The sequence below is a fragment of the Hypanus sabinus genome (assembly GCF_030144855.1).
Source record: "Hypanus sabinus isolate sHypSab1 chromosome 24 unlocalized genomic scaffold, sHypSab1.hap1 SUPER_24_unloc_1, whole genome shotgun sequence".
In the NCBI taxonomy this organism is placed as follows: Eukaryota; Metazoa; Chordata; class Chondrichthyes; order Myliobatiformes; family Dasyatidae; genus Hypanus; species Hypanus sabinus.
The window spans coordinates 1,179,961-1,187,948 of NW_026778922.1; the positions used below are offsets into that span (position 1 = coordinate 1,179,961).

The 7,988-nt window shown below is 52.1% G+C and overlaps 1 protein-coding gene across 1 annotated transcript in view; it reads right to left on the reverse strand.

The window, feature by feature from the left end:
- Window positions 1-2,106, reverse strand: part of LOC132385451 (nucleoside diphosphate kinase A-like) — a 75,117-nt gene extending 73,011 nt beyond the window's left edge. Inside the window, exon 1 of the mRNA XM_059957529.1 lies at window positions 1,953-2,106. The gene's annotated coding sequence lies outside the window, so the exon portion shown is untranslated. The remainder of the gene's footprint in view (window positions 1-1,952) is intronic.
- Window positions 2,107-7,988: the final 5,882 nt, after the last annotated feature.

Below are 7,988 nucleotides of genomic sequence, written 5' to 3' on the forward strand. Positions count from 1 at the left end.
GGAGGGTTATGGGCTGATTGCAGGCCACTGGGACTAGGTGAGTGTAAGCGTCAGCGCGGACTAGAAGGGCCGAGATGGCCTGTTTCCGTGCTGTAATTGTTATATGGCTATATGGTTATATAATATTAGGGAAGTTAATGTCACCCATGAGAACAATTCTGTTATTTTTGCACCATTCCAAAATCTGCCTCCCAATCTGCTCCTCGGTATCTCTGCTGCTACCAGGGGGCCTATAAAATACTCCCAGTAGAGTAACTGCTCCCTTCCTGTTCCTGACTTCTACGCATATTGACTCAAAAATTTCACTAGTGTATCTGCCTCCACCACTGTCTCAGGCAGTGCGTTCCACGCACCAACCACTCTCTGAGTGAAAAACCTTCCTCTAATATCCCCCTTGAACTTCCCTCCCCTTACCTTAAAGCCATGTCCTCTTGTACTGAGCAGTGGTGCCCTGGGGAAGAGGTGCTGGCTGTCCACTCTATCTATTCCTCTTAATATCTTGTACACCTCTATCATGTCTCCTCTCATCCTCCTTCTCTCCAAAGAGTAAACCCCTAGCTCCCTTAATCTCTGATCATAATGCATACTCACTAAACCAGGCAGCATCCTGGTAAATCTCCTCTGTACCCTTTCCAATGCTTCCACATCCTTCCTACAGTGAGGCGACCAGAACTGGACACAGTACTCCAAGTGTGGCCTAACCAGAGTTTTATAGAGCTGCACCATTACATCGCATCTCTTAAACTCTATCCCTCAACTTATGAAAGCTAACACCCCATAAGCTTTCTTAACTACCCTATCTACCTGTGAGGCAACTTTCAGGGATCTGTGGACATGTACCCCCAGATTCCTCTGCTCCTCCACACTACCAAGTATCCTACCATTTACTTTGTACTCTGCCTTGGAGTTTGTCCTTCCAAAGTGTACCACCTCACACTTCTCCGGGTTGAACTCCATCTGCCACTTCTCAGCCCACTTCTGCATCCTATCAATGTCTCTCTGCAATCTTCGACAATCCTCTACACTATCTACAACACCACCAACCTTTGTGTCGTCTGCAAACTTGCCAACCCACCCTCTACCCCCACATCCAGGTTGTTAATAAAAATCACGAAAAGTAGAGGCCCCAGAACTGATCCTTGTGGGACACCACTAGTCACAACCCTCCAATCTGAATGTACTCCCTCCACCATGACCCTCTGCTTTCTGCAGGCAAGCCAATTGCGAATCAACCTGGCCAAACTTCCTTTCTGACTTTCTGAATGTTTGGAAGGAACCATTATTAGGGTGGGATGGGAAAGGATGAATGGATAGGGGCAGATGCAGGCAACCAGGATGAGCACAAGATGGGCTGGATGGCCCGTTTCTGAATTCTCTCCCCTTCTCCCCCCCTCCTTGATTTGGACTAGGCACCAATTTTGCCATCACCACACCCACCTCCCCACTGAACATCTGTCTCCTTGTCAGACCCAGTCCCTCCTCATCTAACTCCCTGCCTCATTGTCTGACCCTCTCCTTCCCACTCAGACCCTCTCTCTCCTCCTCAGACCCTCTCTCTACTTCTCGGACCTTCTACCCCCATGGATACTCTCTTCAACACCCTCAGACCCTCTCCCTCCCTTTCGGACTCTCTTCCAAACTCTCAGTCCCCCTCCCTATTCGCAACCTCTCGCTCCTCTTGGACCTTCTCCTACCCCATCAGACACTCTCTGTTCCCCAGACCATCTCTCTCCTTCTCTCCCAACCCCTCGACCCGCTCACTCCCCATCAGAGCCTCTCTCTCCTCCTCACACCAGCTCTCTCCCCGTCAGATCATCTCCCTCCTCATTCAGCCCCCACCATTGCACAAGGCCCTGCTGAGTTACAGTAGGCACCACTCCTCCCTCATCCCCCCGCCCCTTCTCCCTCCTTCCCTCCCTCCCTCCCTCTGTTCTTCCTCCTTTCCTACTCACTGCTCTCCTTTGGTGTTGTGGCTTCCACGCCGGACCTGGCTGAAATTGAGCCCCTCTCGGTCTCCCTGAACTCTATTTAAAGTTAATCCTGCAGCTGCTGTCCGGATATGGACACGTCTCCGCCCACTCCTCTCCTCACCTCGGCCTTCCTCCCCTCCCCCCCGGCACTCTCTTCCCCTCCTCTGTGCCAACTCAGGGACAGGCAGCGAGCTCGTGGAGCAAGACTTCCCTCCTTGCCCCCAGTTGTTTGGAAAAAGTGGTGCTGAGGTCAAAAAAGGGATGAGAACAAGTTCCTCGTTGTGAGAAGCACCGATAGCCTGTCCTGGTCAACTATGGGTGCCGCGACAGGGTGGGGGGGGGTTAGTGTGATACTGTTACAGCTGCGAGTTCAAACTGTACATTCTCCCTGTGGAATGCGTGAGTTTCCTCTGGGTTCCAGTTGGTAGGTTAATTGGTTCCATCCATTCTAAACAGATCACGAGGCCCAAAGGCCTGGTTCTTTGTGTCTGGACCCTCACCGGGATCTGTGTGGATCGGTGAATTGGTTTATTAGTGTTTCTTATAGGTATGCCCCTCTGACCGGTAGAGTGAAAATCTTGTCTTGCGTACATTTCAGATCATTACACAGTGTATTGAGGTAGAACAAGGGAAAACAATAACAGAATGCAGAGTAAAGTGTTATGGTTACAGAGAAAGGTTAAAAAGTTTGAAAGGTTCATTTATTATCAAAGGACGTATCTGTCTACAATTCTGAAATCCGTTTCCTCCAGGTAGCCACGAAGCAAAGAAAGAAGATGAAAGTCGTTCAGAGAGAAACATCACAAAAAAGAACTGCACCCTGGCCTTCAGCCCCCAAAGACCCGGCTTCCCGGCACAAAGTGGAACTTAAACACATTAGTCTGATCCATAAACGCAGAATGATACCATCTTCTGATATCACTGAATTGTATCTTCTGCCCGATAGGAGAGGGGGAAGAGAGAATGTAAGGGGTGGGTGGGGGTCTTTGATTATGCTTGCTGCTTTACTGAGACACCTCCCATCCCTCTTTGCTCCAAAGGCTTACCCAACCTTTCCTCATAAGACATGATGCATCCAGTCAGCAACCTGGTGAATCTCCTCTGCACCCTCTCTAATCCAGGCAGCATCCTGGTGAATCTCCTCTGCACCCTCTCTAATCCAGGCAGCATCCTGGTGAATCTCCTCTGCACCCTCTCTAATACAGGCTGCATCCTGGTGAATCTCCTCTGCACCCTCTCTAATCCAGGCAGCATCCTGGTGAATCTCCTCTGCACCGTCTCTAATCCAGACGGCATCCTGGTGAATCTCCTCTGCACCCTCTCTAATCCAGGCTGCATCCTGGTGAATCTCCTCTGCACCCTCTCTAATCCAGACGGCATCCTGGTGAATCTCCTCTGCACCCTCTCTAATCCAGACAGCATCCTGGTGAATCTCCTCTGCACCCTCTGTAATCCAGGCTGCATCCTGGTGAATCTCCTCTGCACCCTCTCTAATCCAGACGGCATCCTGGTGAATCTCCTCTGCACCCTCTCTAATCCAGGCTGCATCCTGGCGAATCTCCTCTGCACCCTCTCTAATCAAGACGGCATCCTGGTGAATCTCCTCTGCACCCTCTCTAATACAGACGGCATCCTGGTGAATCTCCTCTGCACCCTCTCTAATCCAGGCAGCATCCTGGTGAATCTCCTCTGCACACACTCTAATACAGGCTGCATCCTGGTGAATCTCCTCTGCACCCTCTCTAATCCAGGCTGCATCCTGGTGAATCTCCTCTGCACCCTCTCTAATCCAGGCAGCATCCTGGTGAATCTCCTCTGCACCCTCTCTAATCCAGGCAGCATCCTGGTGAATCTCCTCTACACCCTCTCTAATCCAGGCAGCATCCTGGTGAATCTCCTCTACACCCTCTCTAATACAGGCTGCATCCTGGTGAATCTCCTCTGCACCCTCTCTAATCCAGGCGGCATCCTGGTGAATCTCCTCTGCACCCTCTCTAATCCAGGCTGCATCCTGGTGAATCTCCTCTGCACCCTCTCTAATCCAGGCGGCATCCTGGTGAATCTCCTCTGCACCCTCTCTAATCCAGGCAGCATCCTGGTGAATCTCCTCTGCACCCTCTCTAATCCAGGCAGCATCCTGGTGAATCTCCTCTACACCCTCTCTAATACAGGCTGCATCCTGGTGAATCTCCTCTGCACCCTCTCTAATCCAGGCGGCATCCTGGTGAATCTCCTCTGCACCCTCTCTAATCCAGGCTGCATCCTGGTGAATCTCCTCTGCACCCTCTCTAATCCAGGCGGCATCCTGGTGAATCTCCTCTGCACCCTCTCTAATCCAGGCTGCATCCTGGTGAATCTCCTCTGCACCCTCTGTAATCCAGGCTGCATCCTGGTGAATCTCCTCTGCACCCTCTCTAATCCAGACGGCATCCTGGTGAATCTCCTCTGCACCCTCTCTAATCCAGGCTGCATCCTGGTGAATCTCCTCTGCACCCTCTCTGATCCAGACAGCATCCTGGTCAATCTCCTCTGCACCCTCTCTAATCCAGGCAGAATCCTGGTGAATCTCCTCTGCACCCTCTCTAATCTTAATGGCATCCTGGTGAATCTCCTCTGCACCCTCTCTAATCCAGACGGCATCCTGGTGAATCTCCTCTGCACCCTCTCTAATCCAGGCTGCATCCTGGTGAATCTCCTCTGCACCCTCTCTAATCCAGGCTGCATCCTGGTGAATCTCCTCTGCACCCTCTCTGATCCAGACAGCATCCTGGTCAATCTCCTCTGCACCCTCTCTAAACCAGGCAGCATCCTGGTGAATCTCCTCTGCACCCTCTCTAATACAGGCTGCATCCTTGTAAATCTCCTCTATACCCTCGCTAACCCGGGCAGCATCCTGGTGAATCTCCTCTGCACCCTCTCTAATCCAGGCAGCATCCTGGTGAATCTCCTCTGCATCCTCTCTAATCCAGGCTGCATCCTGTTGAATCTCCTCTGCACCCTCTCTATTCCAGACGACATCCTGGTGAATCTCCTCTGCACCCTCTCTAATCCAGGCTGCATCCTGGTGAATCTACTCTGCACCCTCTCTAATCCAGGCTGCATCCTGGTGAATCTCCTCTGCACCCTCTCTGATCCAGACAGCATCCTGGTCAATCTCCTCTGCACCCTCTCTAATCCAGGCAGAATCCTGGTGAATCTCCTCTGCACCCTCTCTAATCTTAATGGCATCCTGGTGAATCTCCTCTGCACCCTCTCTAAACCAGGCAGCATCCTGGTGAATCTCCTCTGCACCCTCTCTAATACAGGCTGCATCCTTGTAAATCTCCTCTATACCCTCGCTAACCCGGGCAGCATCCTGGTGAATCTCCTCTGCACCCTCTCTAATCCAGGCAGCATCCTGGTGAATCTCCTCTGCATCCTCTCTAATCCAGGGAGCATCCTGGTGAATCTCCTCTGCACCCACTCTAATCCAGACGGCATCTTGGTGAATCTCCTCTGCACCCTCTCTAATCCAGGCTGCATCCTGGTGAATCTCCTCTACACCCTCTCTAATGCAGACAGCATCCTGGTGAATCTCCTCTGCACCCTCTCTAATCCAGGCTGCATCCTGGTGAATCTCCTCTGCACCCTCTCTAATGCAGACAGCATCCTGGTGAATCTCCTCTGCACCCTCTCTAATCCAGGCAGCATCCTGGTGAACCTCCTCTACACCTTCTCTAAACCAGGCGGCATCCTGGTGAATCTCCTCTGCACCCTCTCTAATCCAGGCTGCATCCTGGTGAATCTCCTCTGCACCCTCTCTAATCCAGACAGCATCCTGGTGAATCTCCTCTGCACCCTCTCTAATCCAGGCTGCATCCTGGTGAATCTCCTCTGCACCCTCTCTAATCCAGGCTGCATCCTGGTCAATCTCCTCTGCACCCTCTCTAATCCAGGCAGCATCCTGGTGAATCTCCTCTGCACCCTCTCTAATCTTAATGGCATCCTGGTGAATCTCCTCTGCACCCTCTCTAATACAGGCTGCATCCTGGTGAATCTCCTCTGCATCCTCTCTAATCCAGGCTGCATCCTGGTGAATCTCCTCTGCACCCTCTCTAATCCAGACGGCATCTTGGTGAATCTCCTCTGCACCCTCTCTAATCCAGGCAGCGTCCTGGTGAATCTCCTCTGCACCCTCTCTAATCCAGACAGCATCCTGGTCAATCTCCTCTGCACCCTCTCTAATACAGGCTGCATCCTGGTGAATCTCCTCTGCACCCTCTCTAAACCAGGCAGCATCCTGGTGAATCTCCTCTGCACCCTCTCTAATACAGGCTGCATCCTGGTGAATCTCCTCTGCACCCTCTTTAATCCAGGGAGCATCCTGGTGAATCTCCTCTACACCCTCTCTAATGCAGACAGCATCCTGGTGAATCTCCTCTGCACCCTCTCTAATCCAGACAGCATCCCGGTGAATCTCCTCTGCACCCTCTCTAATCCAGACAGCATCCTGGTGAATCTCCTCTGCACCCTCTCTAATCCAGACGGCATCCTGGTGAATCTCCTCTGCACCCTCTCTAGTCCAGGCCGCATCCTGGTGAATCTCCTCTGCACCCTCTCTAATCTAGGCTGTATCATGGAGAATCTCCTCTGCACCCTCTCTAATCCAGGCGGCATCCTGGTCAATCTCCTCTGCACCCTCTCTAATCCAGGCAGCATCCTGGTGAATCTCCTCTGCACCCTCTCTAATCTAGGCTGTATCATGGAGAATCTCCTCTGCACTCTCTCGAATCCAGACAGCATCCTGGTGAATCTCCTCTGCACCCTCTCTAATCCAGGCTGCATCCTGGTGAATCTCCTCTGCACCCTCTCTATTCCAGACGACATCCTGATGAATCTCCTCTGCACCCTCTCTAATCCAGGCAGCATCCTGGTCAATCTCCTCTGCACCCTCTCTAATCCAGGCAGCATCCTGGTGAATCTCCTCTGCACCCTCTCTAATACAGGCTGCATCCTGGTGAATCTCCTCTGCATCCTCTCTAATCCAGGCTGCATCCTGGTGAATCTCCTCTGCACCCTCTCTAATCCAGACGGCATCTTGGTGAATCTCCTCTGCACCCTCTCTAATCCAGGCAGCGTCCTGGTGAATCTCCTCTGCACCCTCTCTAATCCAGACAGCATCCTGGTCAATCTCCTCTGCACCCTCTCTAATACAGGCTGCATCCTGGTGAATCTCCTCTGCACCCTCTCTAAACCAGGCAGCATCCTGGTGAATCTCCTCTGCACCCTCTCTAATACAGGCTGCATCCTGGTGAATCTCCTCTGCACCCTCTCTAATCCAGGGAGCATCCTGGTGAATCTCCTCTACACCCTCTCTAATGCAGACAGCATCCTGGTGAATCTCCTCTGCACCCTCTCTAATCCAGACAGCATCCCGGTGAATCTCCTCTGCACCCTCTCTAATCCAGACAGCATCCTGGTGAATCTCCTCTGCACCCTCTCTAATCCAGACGGCATCCTGGTGAATCTCCTCTGCACCCTCTCTAGTCCAGGCCGCATCCTGGTGAATCTCCTCTGCACCCTCTCTAATCTAGGCTGTATCATGGAGAATCTCCTCTGCACCCTCTCTAATCCAGGCGGCATCCTGGTCAATCTCCTCTGCACCCTCTCTAATCCAGGCAGCATCCTGGTGAATCTCCTCTGCACCCTCTCTAATCTAGGCTGTATCATGGAGAATCTCCTCTGCACTCTCTCGAATCCAGACAGCATCCTGGTGAATCTCCTCTGCACCCTCTCTAATCCAGGCTGCATCCTGGTGAATCTCCTCTGCACCCTCTCTATTCCAGACGACATCCTGGTGAATCTCCTCTGCACCCTCTCTAATCCAGGCAGCATCCTGGTCAATCTCCTCTGCACCCTCTCTAATCCAGGCAGCATCCTGGTGAATCTCCTCTGCACCCTCTCTAATACAGGCTGCATCCTGGTGAATCTCCTCTGCATCCTCTCTAATCCAGGCTGCATCCTGGTGAATCTCCTCTG